The following is a 12,034-nucleotide window of genomic DNA, read 5'->3' on the forward strand; positions in this document are numbered from 1 at the left end:
TTTGAGGGTCTGTGGGAATTTGCTAATCCTGTCTACCTCTGTTTTGTAGGCCTGGAGAAGGCCTACGGCTGCGTTCCTCGGGATATTTTGCGGGAGGTGTTGCGGGAATATGAGGTGCCGGTGCCACTTCTGGGTCTATCAGATCCCTCTATTTATGCAGCGAGAGTTATTTCCACATTCTCAAGTTTGTTCAAGGTGGGCATTGGACTCTGCCAAGGGTCTTGTCTCCACTCCTGTTCGTGATTTTCATGGCCAGTATATCAAGGCACAGCCGAGGTATGGAGAGTATTCAGTTTGGGGGCTTGAGGGTGGCATCTCTGCTGTTTGCAGATGATGCTGTGCTTCTTGTCTCATCCGACTGTGATCTGGTGACGAGCGTGATGTGGCTGGGATGGGGATCAGCACCTCCAAATCTAAGATCATGATTCTTTCCTGGAAAAGTGCAGGTTTGTCTCACCAGTGAGGGGGGAGCACCTTCCCTTAGTGGAGGAGTTCAAGCATCTCAGGATCTTGTTTGCATGTGATGGCAAAAGGGAGCATGAGATTGACCAGCGGATCGGTGTGGCGGTTACAGTTCTGTGGCCGCTCTACCAGTCTATGGTGGTGAAGTGGGAACTGAATTTTAGAATGAAGCTCTCGGTTTACCGGTTGATCTACGTCCCCATCCTCACTTACAGTCATGAGCTGTGGATAATGACCAAAGGGATAATGCTGCAGGTGCAACCGGCAAAAGTGAGGTTTCTCTGCATGATTGCTGGGCATACTCTCCGGGACCGGGTGAGGAATTCGGCAATTTGGGAGAGCCTCAGAATAGAGACGCTGCTCCTCCGGATTGGGAGGGGCCAGTTGAGGTTGTTTGGGCATCTGATAAGGATGCCCCGTGGCAGGCTCCCGCTGGAGCTGTACGAGGCATGGCCCACTGGGCGGAGACCTCGAGACCGACCCAGGACACGCTGGAGGGATTACATCTCTCCGCTGGCCTGGCAACACCTGGGAATCCCCCAGGAAGAGCTGGAGCCTGTAGCTGAGGAAAGAGAAGTCTGGCCAGCCCTGCTCAGCTTACTTCTTTTTCTTCAGAAAATTGATGATGCAATATGCTTGAAGAGATCCAAAATCCCTTCTCAACCAACGCCAAAAGAGGATTTTTTCTGTGTTAGTGTTCTTTTAAGAAAAGCAGCATACATCTAACTTGCATTATGTTTAGGAGGGATAATGCTGCAGGTGCAACCGGCAGAAGTGAGGTTTCTCTGCATGATTGCTGAGGCTGCAGCACCCATTACGAATAATTGATGCAGCTCCTTTGCTGGCTCAGTGGATTCAGACAGGGAGTAACTGAGACATGCAGACCAGTTTGTACTGTACTAGGTTGCATTCCCAGTTTATCCTGTGACAGCAGAATGTTACTGAGGTCCGGCTGTTAAAAACATCAGGACCTTCCACTGAGGCTCCCAGGCTTGAACTTCATTAGCTTTCTGCCCAGGAGTTAAAATCCACACTTAAGAAATTTATTCGGTCTTAAAAAATTGTAGTGATTGTGGGTAAACCTTTTCTGCTGTTTTAGGGGTCACATGATTGTACTGGCAAATCAGGTCCAAGTGCGCATAATTTTATGGGTGGAGATTTCTAGTCGTGGACCTGGTTCAAGCATGTAGCTTCTTCAAGAGCCCTGTAAATAAAGTTATATCTGTTTCAAGTAAAAAACCTGTCTGGCCCAACAAGTTCATTACATTGGCGACGAGGATAAATAGCTCTGACACCGTGCCTCACCTCATGAATTTGAGTACATTAATTCTTAAGGAAAGAAAGAAAAGTATATTCACCAGTCATGCCACTTTTCAGCAGAATTGACCCTTATGACTCATCCATGGAGGACTGGAACCAGTACATAGAATACCTAGGTTTTTATTTTGTGGCAAATGAAATAACAGCAGAGAAGCAGAAAGCTAATTTTTTTAAGTGTCTTTGGGAGCAAGACATAAAACCTCATCCGAAGTCTGACTGCCCCGAATGAGCCCAATTCTAAATCTTTTAACGAGCTGATAGACCTTTTGAGGACACATTTTCAGCCGAAGCCATTGGTAATTATGCAGAGATTTAAGTTCAACTCCAGAGTAAGGACTCCAGGTGAATCAATCACAATTTATATCGTGAAGTTAAAACAGTTGACTGAGCACTGCAACTTCAGAGGTACTCAATGACATGCTGCAAGATCGGTTGGTTTGTGGAGCATATGATGACTCCAATCAGCGTCGTTTACTTGCAGAAGTTAATATTAATCTGAAGCACACCATGGAAATAGCACTAGCAATGGAGACTGCAGAGAGGGACTCGCAGGCTTTACAGTGTGCAACATGGCTGGAACCTGAAAACCAGGGAAATAGCCACGAAACGGGAGGCAGTCTCTGCTGCTCGATAAACAAAAAGGGATACTGGAAGCATCTCATCAGCGATTCAGAAATTAATCTGTTACTGATGTGGGGGTAACCACGTATCGGAAACCTGCAGATTTAAAGAGGCAGACTGCCACTCCTGTCAAAAGAAAGGGCTTGTGAAAAGGCAATGCAGGACAAAATCAAGACATCCAGTCAGACAGCAGACCATTATAATTATAATTATAATAATAAGTGTACAACGTAACTGAACCAGAAGCTGCTAATACTGATATCTATTCCCTATACAATATCAAAGCAGTAAAAACTGAACCAATCACCATCACTCTTCAAATGAATAGGGAGCCTCTAGTCATGGAGGTAAACACAGGAGCATCGACCACAGTGGTGGGAAAACACACATTTAAATACTTAAATGAAGGTACCTAGGCACTGAATCTGGATCAAAGCACAGCTCAGTTGGAGATGTACACTTGAGAGGCAAGGCAAGTGAAAGACATTGCAACTGTACCTGTGCACTATAGGCAACAGACAGCCCAGCTTCCAGTGATCATTGTAACAGGTGAAGAACCTAGTGTTTAGGGCTGTGATTGGTTACAAAAGATTTAAGCTCAACTGGGCAGAAAATTTTCAAGTTAGAACAGGAGGAATTCCTGAGCTGTTAAGGAAGTACGACAGCATATTCCGTGATGAATTGGGAAAGATAAAAGGCTTACAAGCAAAACTATATGTAGACTCGGTGGCAACACCCCAGTTCTTTAAAGCCAGACCTGTGCCTATGCCCTAAAGTAGAAGGTGGAGGCAGAATTATGCTGCTTAGAGAAGTTAGGCATAATCCAGCCAGTCCATAATCCCTGTGATGAAACTAGATCAAGCAATTCGCTTTTGTGGAGACTACAAACTAACTGTGAACAAGGCTGCTAAATTAGATAAATATCCTATCTCGAGGATTGAAGATTTGTACGTTAAGCTAGCTGGAGGAATATCTTACATCAAACTGGACATGAGCCATGCATACCAACAGCTAGAACTGGACAGCACATCTAGGGGGTATATAACCATCAACACGCACAAGGCCCTGTACCAATATACACGCCTACCCTTTGGCATATCATCTGTCTGTGCAATTTTCCAAAGAGCCATGGGAAATCTATTGCAAAGACTTCCCCAAGTAATAGTGTACCTGAATGGCGTCCTGATCACAGGATCAATGGAAGCCAAACATTTGGCCAAATGAGATGAGGTTTTAAGGAGATTTTTGGAAACTGGTATACGATTGAAGTAAGAGAATTTACTTTCTAAGTGACTGAAGGCACTTACTTAGGTCATCAAGTGGATGCTCAGGGGTTGCACCCAATAGAGGAGAAAGTCAGGGCAATCTAGGAGGGGCCCTCTTCTACTGGTGTCACTGAACTCAAGTCTTTTTTGGGCATGATAAATTATTATGGTCTCTTCTTGTCAATAGTTTTAATCCTTTTACACTTATTATTGAAAAAGAACCACTGATGGTCATGAAAGATGTAACAAGAAGAAACCTTTGCATAAGTCAAGAAGCTATTATACTCATCATGTCTACTAGTACATTATGACCCATCAAAATAATTAATATTAACCTGCGATGCATCTCCCTTCAGTGTGGGAGCGGTGTTGGTTCTGAAAGGCCTGTAGGGTATGTCTCCAGAACTCTCTCTGCAGCCTAGAGGGGTTACTCACAATTTGAAAAAGAAGGGTTATCAGTAATATTTGGAGTAAAGAAATGCCATCAATATCTGCATGGTCGACATTTCACCATAGTGTCAGATCACAAGCCATTAGTGGGTTTATTTAATAAAGATAATGCAATTCCGCCGATAGTCTCTGCCAGAATCCAATGATGAGCTTTGATTTTGTAGGCATATGAGTACACCTTTATGTACTGGGTGTGCATATAGCAAATGCAGATGCCCTCAGTTGTCTTCTGTTACCAGATAGCATCATACATGCATCAGTGTCACATGAAGTTGTGCTTGTGTTGAATTTCCTGGACTCTTCACCGGTTTGCGCGAAGCAAATAAAGAATTGGACAAACCGGGATCCAATTTTATCAGAAATCTGCGGCCAGGTATTGCAAGGATGGCCGAATGCACCGATCTCTGAAGAAATAAGATCATTCCAAGTCCATAAAACTGAGTTAAGTTGTCAAGATGGAATCCTGTTGTGGGGTGAAGAGTCATTGGCCCTTCGCAAGGAAGAGAACCACTCTTGGCAGAGCTTTACAGAGCGCATCCAGGCATTTCGAAGATGAAGATACTTGCTTGAAGCTATGTCTAGTGGTCAGACATAGAAAAAATGGTTAAGCACTGCTTCCAGTGTCAGCAACAACAGAAGTTGCCCGTTTCAGCTACACTGCATCCATGGGAGTGGCCTGGTCGACCCTGGGTTAGAATACACATAGACTGTGTGGGTCCATTTTTAGGTACCATGTTTTTATTGATCATCGATGTGCATTCTAAGTGGAAGGATGTGTATGAAGTTACACATTGTATGAACATTGTGTGCAACTATTGAAAAGCTCTGCCAATGTTTTAGTATACAGAAGCCATTGTTACAGATAATGTACTGCCTTCACTAGTACAAAATTCCAGAAATTCGCGTGTTAAAATGGCATTAAACATATTAGAACAGCAATGTATCATTCCTCATCCTATGGGTTTGCAGAAAGAGCGGTGCAAATCTTCAAAACAGGAATGAAGAAGTTATCTGAAGGAAGGTTAGAACTCCAATTTCACGTTTTCTTCTCAATTATCAAATGACTACTCATGGAATTAGGGGTTCAACATAGTCTAGATAACTGAAGAAATGCCACCTTTGTATAAGGTTAAGCCTGGTGTTTCCAAACTTAGAGGGGAAAGTAGAGAACAACCAGTGTATCAGAAAGTGAATCATGGTAATCATAGCAAGGCTCGAAAATTTACTGTGGGAGAAATATTTTTGAGGGGAATTTTGGAAATGGTCCTAGTTGGGTTCCTGGGTATAATTGTCTCTGAAACCTGCAATAGCAAGTGGAAGTGGAAGACCAGATTGTTCGAAAACATGTGGATCATCTAAGGAGTAGAGAGACACTCCAACAACCAGTTATCACCTGGAATTGATGTTGAACCTTTAACACTTGAGGTGCCAGATCGACCTAGAATAGACATACCTGATGTCTCGGTGAATTAAGTAATTCTAAACTGCCATTGTCTAAGGATGTCCCTGATGCTGCAATACCTGAACATCTCAATTCAGTGGGAGAATCTCAAGTCATTGAGCTATGTTGCTCTAACCAAATTAGAAAACCACCTTAGAGACTAAATCTATAATCGCATGACCTGTGTATATATGTATATGTTCTGGAGTAAGATATTCTTGTAAATAAGAAATGTAAAAACATTAAAGGGGGAGGAATGTAGTGATTGTGGTTAAAACCTTTACTACTGTTTCAGGGATCACGCGATTGTACTGATGAATCAGCCCTAAGCATGGATAATCCTAAGGGCAGAGCCTTCTAGTCATGGACCCGGTTCAAGTACGTAGCTTCTTCAAGAGCTCTGTAAATAAAGTTATATCTGTTTCAAGTAAGAAACCTGTCTGGTACACCAAGTTTATTACAAAAGTAATGTACTTTTTAGACTCTAAAATTTTAATAAATTTCAATTCTGATTCCTTTAAAAAAACATATTAAGGCCAGGATTTCCTGGTCGGTGAGCAGGTGGCGGGGCCTGCTCGCCAATGCGTAAAGTGAAGCGCGGTGATGTCGGGCGGAACTCCCGACATCACCCTGCTCCATTTAAATTTTCAGGTAGTCGGGGGCTCAGCAGAATCAGCTGTGCACCCACCAACCTGCCAATGGCCAATTGAGGCCATTGACAGAGTTATTAAAGTAATTAATGGACCTGCCCGTCCAACCTTAAGGTTGGTGGACAGGCCAGGAGCCCTGGCAGGCATCAGAAAAAGCATGAAACCTCATCCACGGGCGGGATGAGGTTTCATGTAGGCTTTAAAAAATGTAATTAAACTGTACTTAAAAGTGATGGACATGTCCCAACTCATGTGACAGTGTCACCTGAGGCGAAATGTCAGGGAATTTTTTTTCTCTATTTTTAAGATTTTTTACTGTAGAGCCTATCTCCCTGAGGCTGCACTTAGCCTCAGGGAGATGAATGTGCTCTTTCGTGCGCATGCGTGAAAGAGTGCACTCTCGGCTCAGGGAATCTCCCCCCAACGGGGGGAGAATTCTGCCCTACATGAAACATATTAAGTGGAGTCAATAATAAGTTTGAAAACAAAATATTATTTAATAGCTTTTTCTTAAGATGGGTATGGTTTGAACATATTGGGCTGGACATTAGCTCAGAGGCATGTTCTATTTGGTGGGGTTTTCTGTTTTCAGTTTGGATTTTCTTGAACCTCCTGCAGTCAAATGCAGAACATTTTAAAATTGTTGTATGTTGGTTTCCTGCCAAGAAAAAAGAATTTCATCCTTCGGTCTGTCCGCAAGCATGACCCAGACCTCCCTGTCGCTTGCCATTTCAACACTCCACCCTGCTCTCTTGCCCACATGTCCGTCCTTGGTTTGTTGCATTGTTCCAGTGAAGCTCAACGCAAACTGGAGGAACAGCACCTCATCTTCCGACTAGGCACTTTACAGCCTTCTGGACTGAATATTGAATTCAACAATTTTACATCTTGAACTCTCTCCTCCATCCCCACCCCCTTCCCATTTCTTCCCCCTCCTTTTTGTTTTTTCAATAATTAATAGATTTTTCTTTTCCCACCAATTTCCATTATTTTTTAATATATTTCTACCCATTGTTTATTTCTACCTTTTAGTATTCCCCCACCCCCACTAGAGCTATCTGTACCTTATCTGTCTTGTCTTCTACTCTTAATTAGCACATTCCTTTAGATAATATCACCACCTTCAACACCTCTTTGTTCTTTTGTCTATGACAGCTTTTGGTTATCTCCAACTATCACTGGCTGCTTGTCCCAACAAACCCCCCCCCCCCCTTAAACCAGCTTATATTTCACCCCTTTCCTATTTTTACTTAGTTCTGTTGAAGGGTCATGAGGACTTGAAATGTCAACTGTGCTCTTCTCTGCTGATGCCGCCAGACCTGCTGAGTTTTTCCAGGTATTTCTGTTTCTGTTTTTGTTATTAACAAAAAGAATGCTCTTGATTGGTGCCTGGGCTGGCAGGGGCAGGGGGGCGGGGGGGGGGGGGGGGGGGGGGGGCGAAGAAATTGGTAAGATGGGATTCAATGGTGGTCGGCTGATAATGGGAGGAGAGTTCTAGTGGGACCTGGGGTATTGGTGCACGTGGCAGGATGGAGTGGTTTTACGGTGGTTAGATCACTGAGCTTGCAACCTCATGACTTGAAGCAGTGCTACAAAGCACTTATCTTATGAAGTTTGCCCTTCTTTCAGCTATTACTTAATTGTAGCTTGGGAGACCTTGGTGTCTGTGGTTAAAAGTAGAATCAGTTAAGATGAAGGCGCATAGTCTCATCAAAATATTTTAATGACCAGTCCTCCCTCTGTGACTGGATTGGTCACCCAACTCTATTAAAACTGGAAGTGAGCGGATTTGAGGCAGGTCAGATATTGTTTTCTAACCTCCCATTCAGTCTAAACCCATCTATATTTGGAGGTTTAAATTTCCTCCCATAGGACTGAAAATCAGCAATTCTTCATCACTGTTGTAACATTGGCAGGCCAGGACTACACCAGAAGTTCAGGGATAAAAACAGAAAGTGCTGGAAATACTCAGCAGAGCCCTGGCAGCATCTGTGGAGAGAGAAAGCAGAGTTAAAATTTCAAGTCAAATATGATTTCTTCAGAACACAGAAGTTCAAGGATATGGTTATTCAAATAAAGTACATGGGCACTTTTGCCATAATAAGCTCAGCGGAGGTAAAGGTCCACAAAGATTATGGCATTGACAAGCCATTGAGGCGTAGTGCCAGGAGGTACAGCAGAAAAAAATAAAGAGTAATAAAGATTGTGTCTTTTCTACAAAGGCCACTTTCTCTATAATCACTCGGCAACTGGCTGCTATAAAGAAACTGGCCTTTAAGAATCTGCTGAGCCCTTGTTCTCCCTTATTAAAATTCTGTGCATCAGCTTCATGCTGGTGTACAGTGTGTTGGGGGCACTGGCAGCTTGACTGGCAGGAATTCTGGAGCTTAACAGCAAACTGCCAGTGCTACCTCCACCCCTGACATCCATTTGCAAGGGGCTAAATGTAGACACTTCACAGGAAGCCCAGAATTTTTTTAATGTGGTGGAATCTTGCCCTAATAGGATCCTGCCACAGCTGCCTCTACCCAAAATCATCATATTCCAGATTGCTGGAAAAACTATTTTGGGGGCTATTCACAATGCACTTTGCTGTTGAAGATAATTAAGAATTTATGACTCCCACTTAAATTACCTGGGTAAAATCAATCAAAATGGGATCCTCACAATTTAAAGCCTGTTCCATTTATCTTTAGTTTCCACCAGTAGCTCAATTCACAGCAAAGATTAATGTGTAAAGTCAGGCTTGCTGAACTGTAATTTATGAAGTAATCATCTTCTCCCACAGTCAAAGGATAAAACAAAATCCTATTTATATAAGTGTACTTACTAAAAATAAATGTCAATCAATAAACAGTCAATTACTGTTTTCTGGTCAGACAAGCACAAAGACAGATCATTCCAGGCTTAATCCCTCCATTCTCAGGTTCTAATAGAGTCATATTAATAGCACCATGTCCTATGTTCTGATTGATTCATTCATCTGTTATAAGATCTGAGAAGATTCATGACTAAGCTGCTCCAGGCGCTCTTGATTTGTATCACTGTGTCTAAAATAAGATCAGATAACTTGCCTGTTGAACAAAGAATTAACTTCTAAAACAACAATGTAACAAATACTAGTTAAATATAGCTAAGTAATTTACTTGTTCTGGGTAATTTCAGATTTATTTAAATTCAGGGCTCACAGTTGAAAATGCCCTGGATGTTAACAGCTAGCGGGTTTCCAACATGCTCCCGATATCATTTCCTGGCCATCTGCAGCAGAATAAGATTGCCCTTCAATGCCACGGAAGAAGGGCCACTGGGGCTGGCCCACGAGGGTCCCACAATGGGGAACGGGACAATAGTACTGAGGTCAGGGAGGCCAAAGTTCTTCCTAGTTTCATTAAAAAAGTTTGAAAATAGTTTAAAAGCCTTTTGGAATTGTTCTGGCCCCAGTCCTCTCCCTTGCTATGTGGGCCTGATGGAAAGGTATTGTAGCATTCTCCTTGGAAATCTAATACAAACCTGACCTTCTTTCTTTGATTTTTTGAAAAGTATTTGACTTTCCATTAGTCACTATCCATTTAAACACCTATGCTTTCAGGCTTCTTCCTCAAAGACTTTGTTTACATGAAAAGCATTCTTACACAACAATTTAAAGTAAAATATGTATGAGAATTGGTTCGATTAAGAAAATCATATTATTGTTGTCATTAGTCATGGTTACTTAATTATGAATATTACAATTTAAAGTGGAGGGGTAATTTTGATATTTTACGATTGTATAAAATGGGTGATACTGGTGGTGCAAGATGGGTTGGTTTCACATCATTCCTGATTGAAATCAATGGAAGTTAAAATTAGGGGGGATATATAACTTGCAGCTGAATCAGTATTATCCATTTTGCATATTGACCTCTGTTGTGAGTGATGGACGAGTTGGTGCTATTGATAAAGTTGATCAGCAGACACTTGTTAGTTGGAAACTTTTAGTTTATTTACAAAGGTACTCAACAGCAACTACACTTATGTTTCCAATTCAAACTCTATCTCTACACTACTAACTACTGAGGTAGCCCATGCTACTCTCCTATTGGGTACTAAAGATCATGTGGTCTTCCTTAACAAGCATTCTTCTTAAAGGTATCTTACAAACTAAATAAGCATTCTTCTTAAAGGTATATTACACACTAAATAAAACCATAATTACCACACCCCTCCCCCTTTACTCGGATATACATTTGATATTTACAAGTGCAATTTTCTCAAGACAGCAAAATATTTACACTGGTAAGTAATTTACAAATTCAGTTTTTCTGGGAGTTTCCTTACACATTTAGAGTGTCTCAGCTCTACAGCTTCAGATTCTTTGTCAGGAATCTCCTTTTCTGGAGTTGCCTGAACATTAGGTGCTTCGGTGGGCACCTGCAGTTCTGTATCCTCAACTCTTACAGGAACATCAGACATGCCTGTCCTGGGTTGAGTTCTCTCAACAGGAAACACTGACCCGGTCGTGAACACTGGTGGAATCAATTCTTGGTGATTTGTTTCTCTCTTCCTTAAATGATCCACATGTCTCCTTATGACTTGGCCTTCCACCTCTACATGGCAAGATAGAGGTCCAGTCGCTGCACTTATTTCACCTGGTAACCACTTTGGTTCTTCTGCAAAGTTCTTTATGTATACCATCTCTCCCACAGTAAATTTCCTCTCATGACTATGCCAGCCATGTCTAGTTTTCTGGCTTCTCTGACTCCTTTCCACCTTTCTCCCTGAATTCGGCATTATTAAGCTCAATCTCTTCCTGAGAGGGTGTTTCATCAATAACTCTGTGGGTGTTGTTGTGTGAGGGGTGGTCCTATAATGGAAAAGAAAGTGTTGTTTGGTTGCTAAGGGCTCTCCAGTTAGTTTCTTCATGCCTGACTTGAACGTTTGAACCACCCTTTCAACCAGTCCATTTGAGGAAAGATGGTACAGTGAAGTTTTTACATGAGTGATTCCATTGAGGCTGGTAAACCGTTGAAACTCAATACTCCTAAATGTCATGCTGTTATCAGAAACAACTACTTCTGGTAGTCTGTTAATGGCAAAATTTTGACATAGCTTCTCAATGGTGGCAGAAGACATTGGTGACTGCACCTCATGTATGTCCATTCATTCTGAGTAGGCATTGACAATGAGCAAAAACATTGTTCCCATGAAAGACCCACAGAGGCAATGTGTAACTGCATCCATGGTCTTCCTGGCCACTCCCAGAGGTGTAATGGAACTGTCGATGGTAACTTTTGCAGTTCCTGACATTGCACACAATACTTCACTAAACTCTATTTCGCCATCCACCCCGGGCCACCATGCTATGGTCTTCATTTGGGATATTCCTGGATTTGCGCTGTGTAGTTCAATTAAATGTGGCTCCCTTCCCTTTGGAAGAACTATCACTAATGCTCCCCACAATAAGATGCCATCCTGGCTGGTTATTTCATGTCTTCTGTTAAAGTACAGTTTCATTTCGTTAGATACGGACACTTGTGACCAGCCATGAAGCACTTGTTCTCGTACTTGAGATAGGATTGGATTCCGACTTGTCCAGTTTTTGATCTGTCAAGCACATACCGACAAGGAATCTAAGAAATTTAGCAATAAAACAAGTTCTTGTGGAACTGGGTCGTCCTCATCATTTTCTTGTAAAGGCAAATGACTAAGTACATCAGCATTTGCGATTTGATTGTCAGGCGTTATGTACAAAAGGGAGCTCAAATGCTGCCAGTATTAAAGTTTATTTCTGTTTCTGTGTCTTCTTTCTATGTGCTTCTTCTTTCTAGCGCTGACTTTAATCTTGG

Source organism: Carcharodon carcharias, chromosome 18 (genome assembly GCF_017639515.1).
Source record: "Carcharodon carcharias isolate sCarCar2 chromosome 18, sCarCar2.pri, whole genome shotgun sequence".
Classification (NCBI taxonomy): Eukaryota; Metazoa; Chordata; class Chondrichthyes; order Lamniformes; family Lamnidae; genus Carcharodon; species Carcharodon carcharias.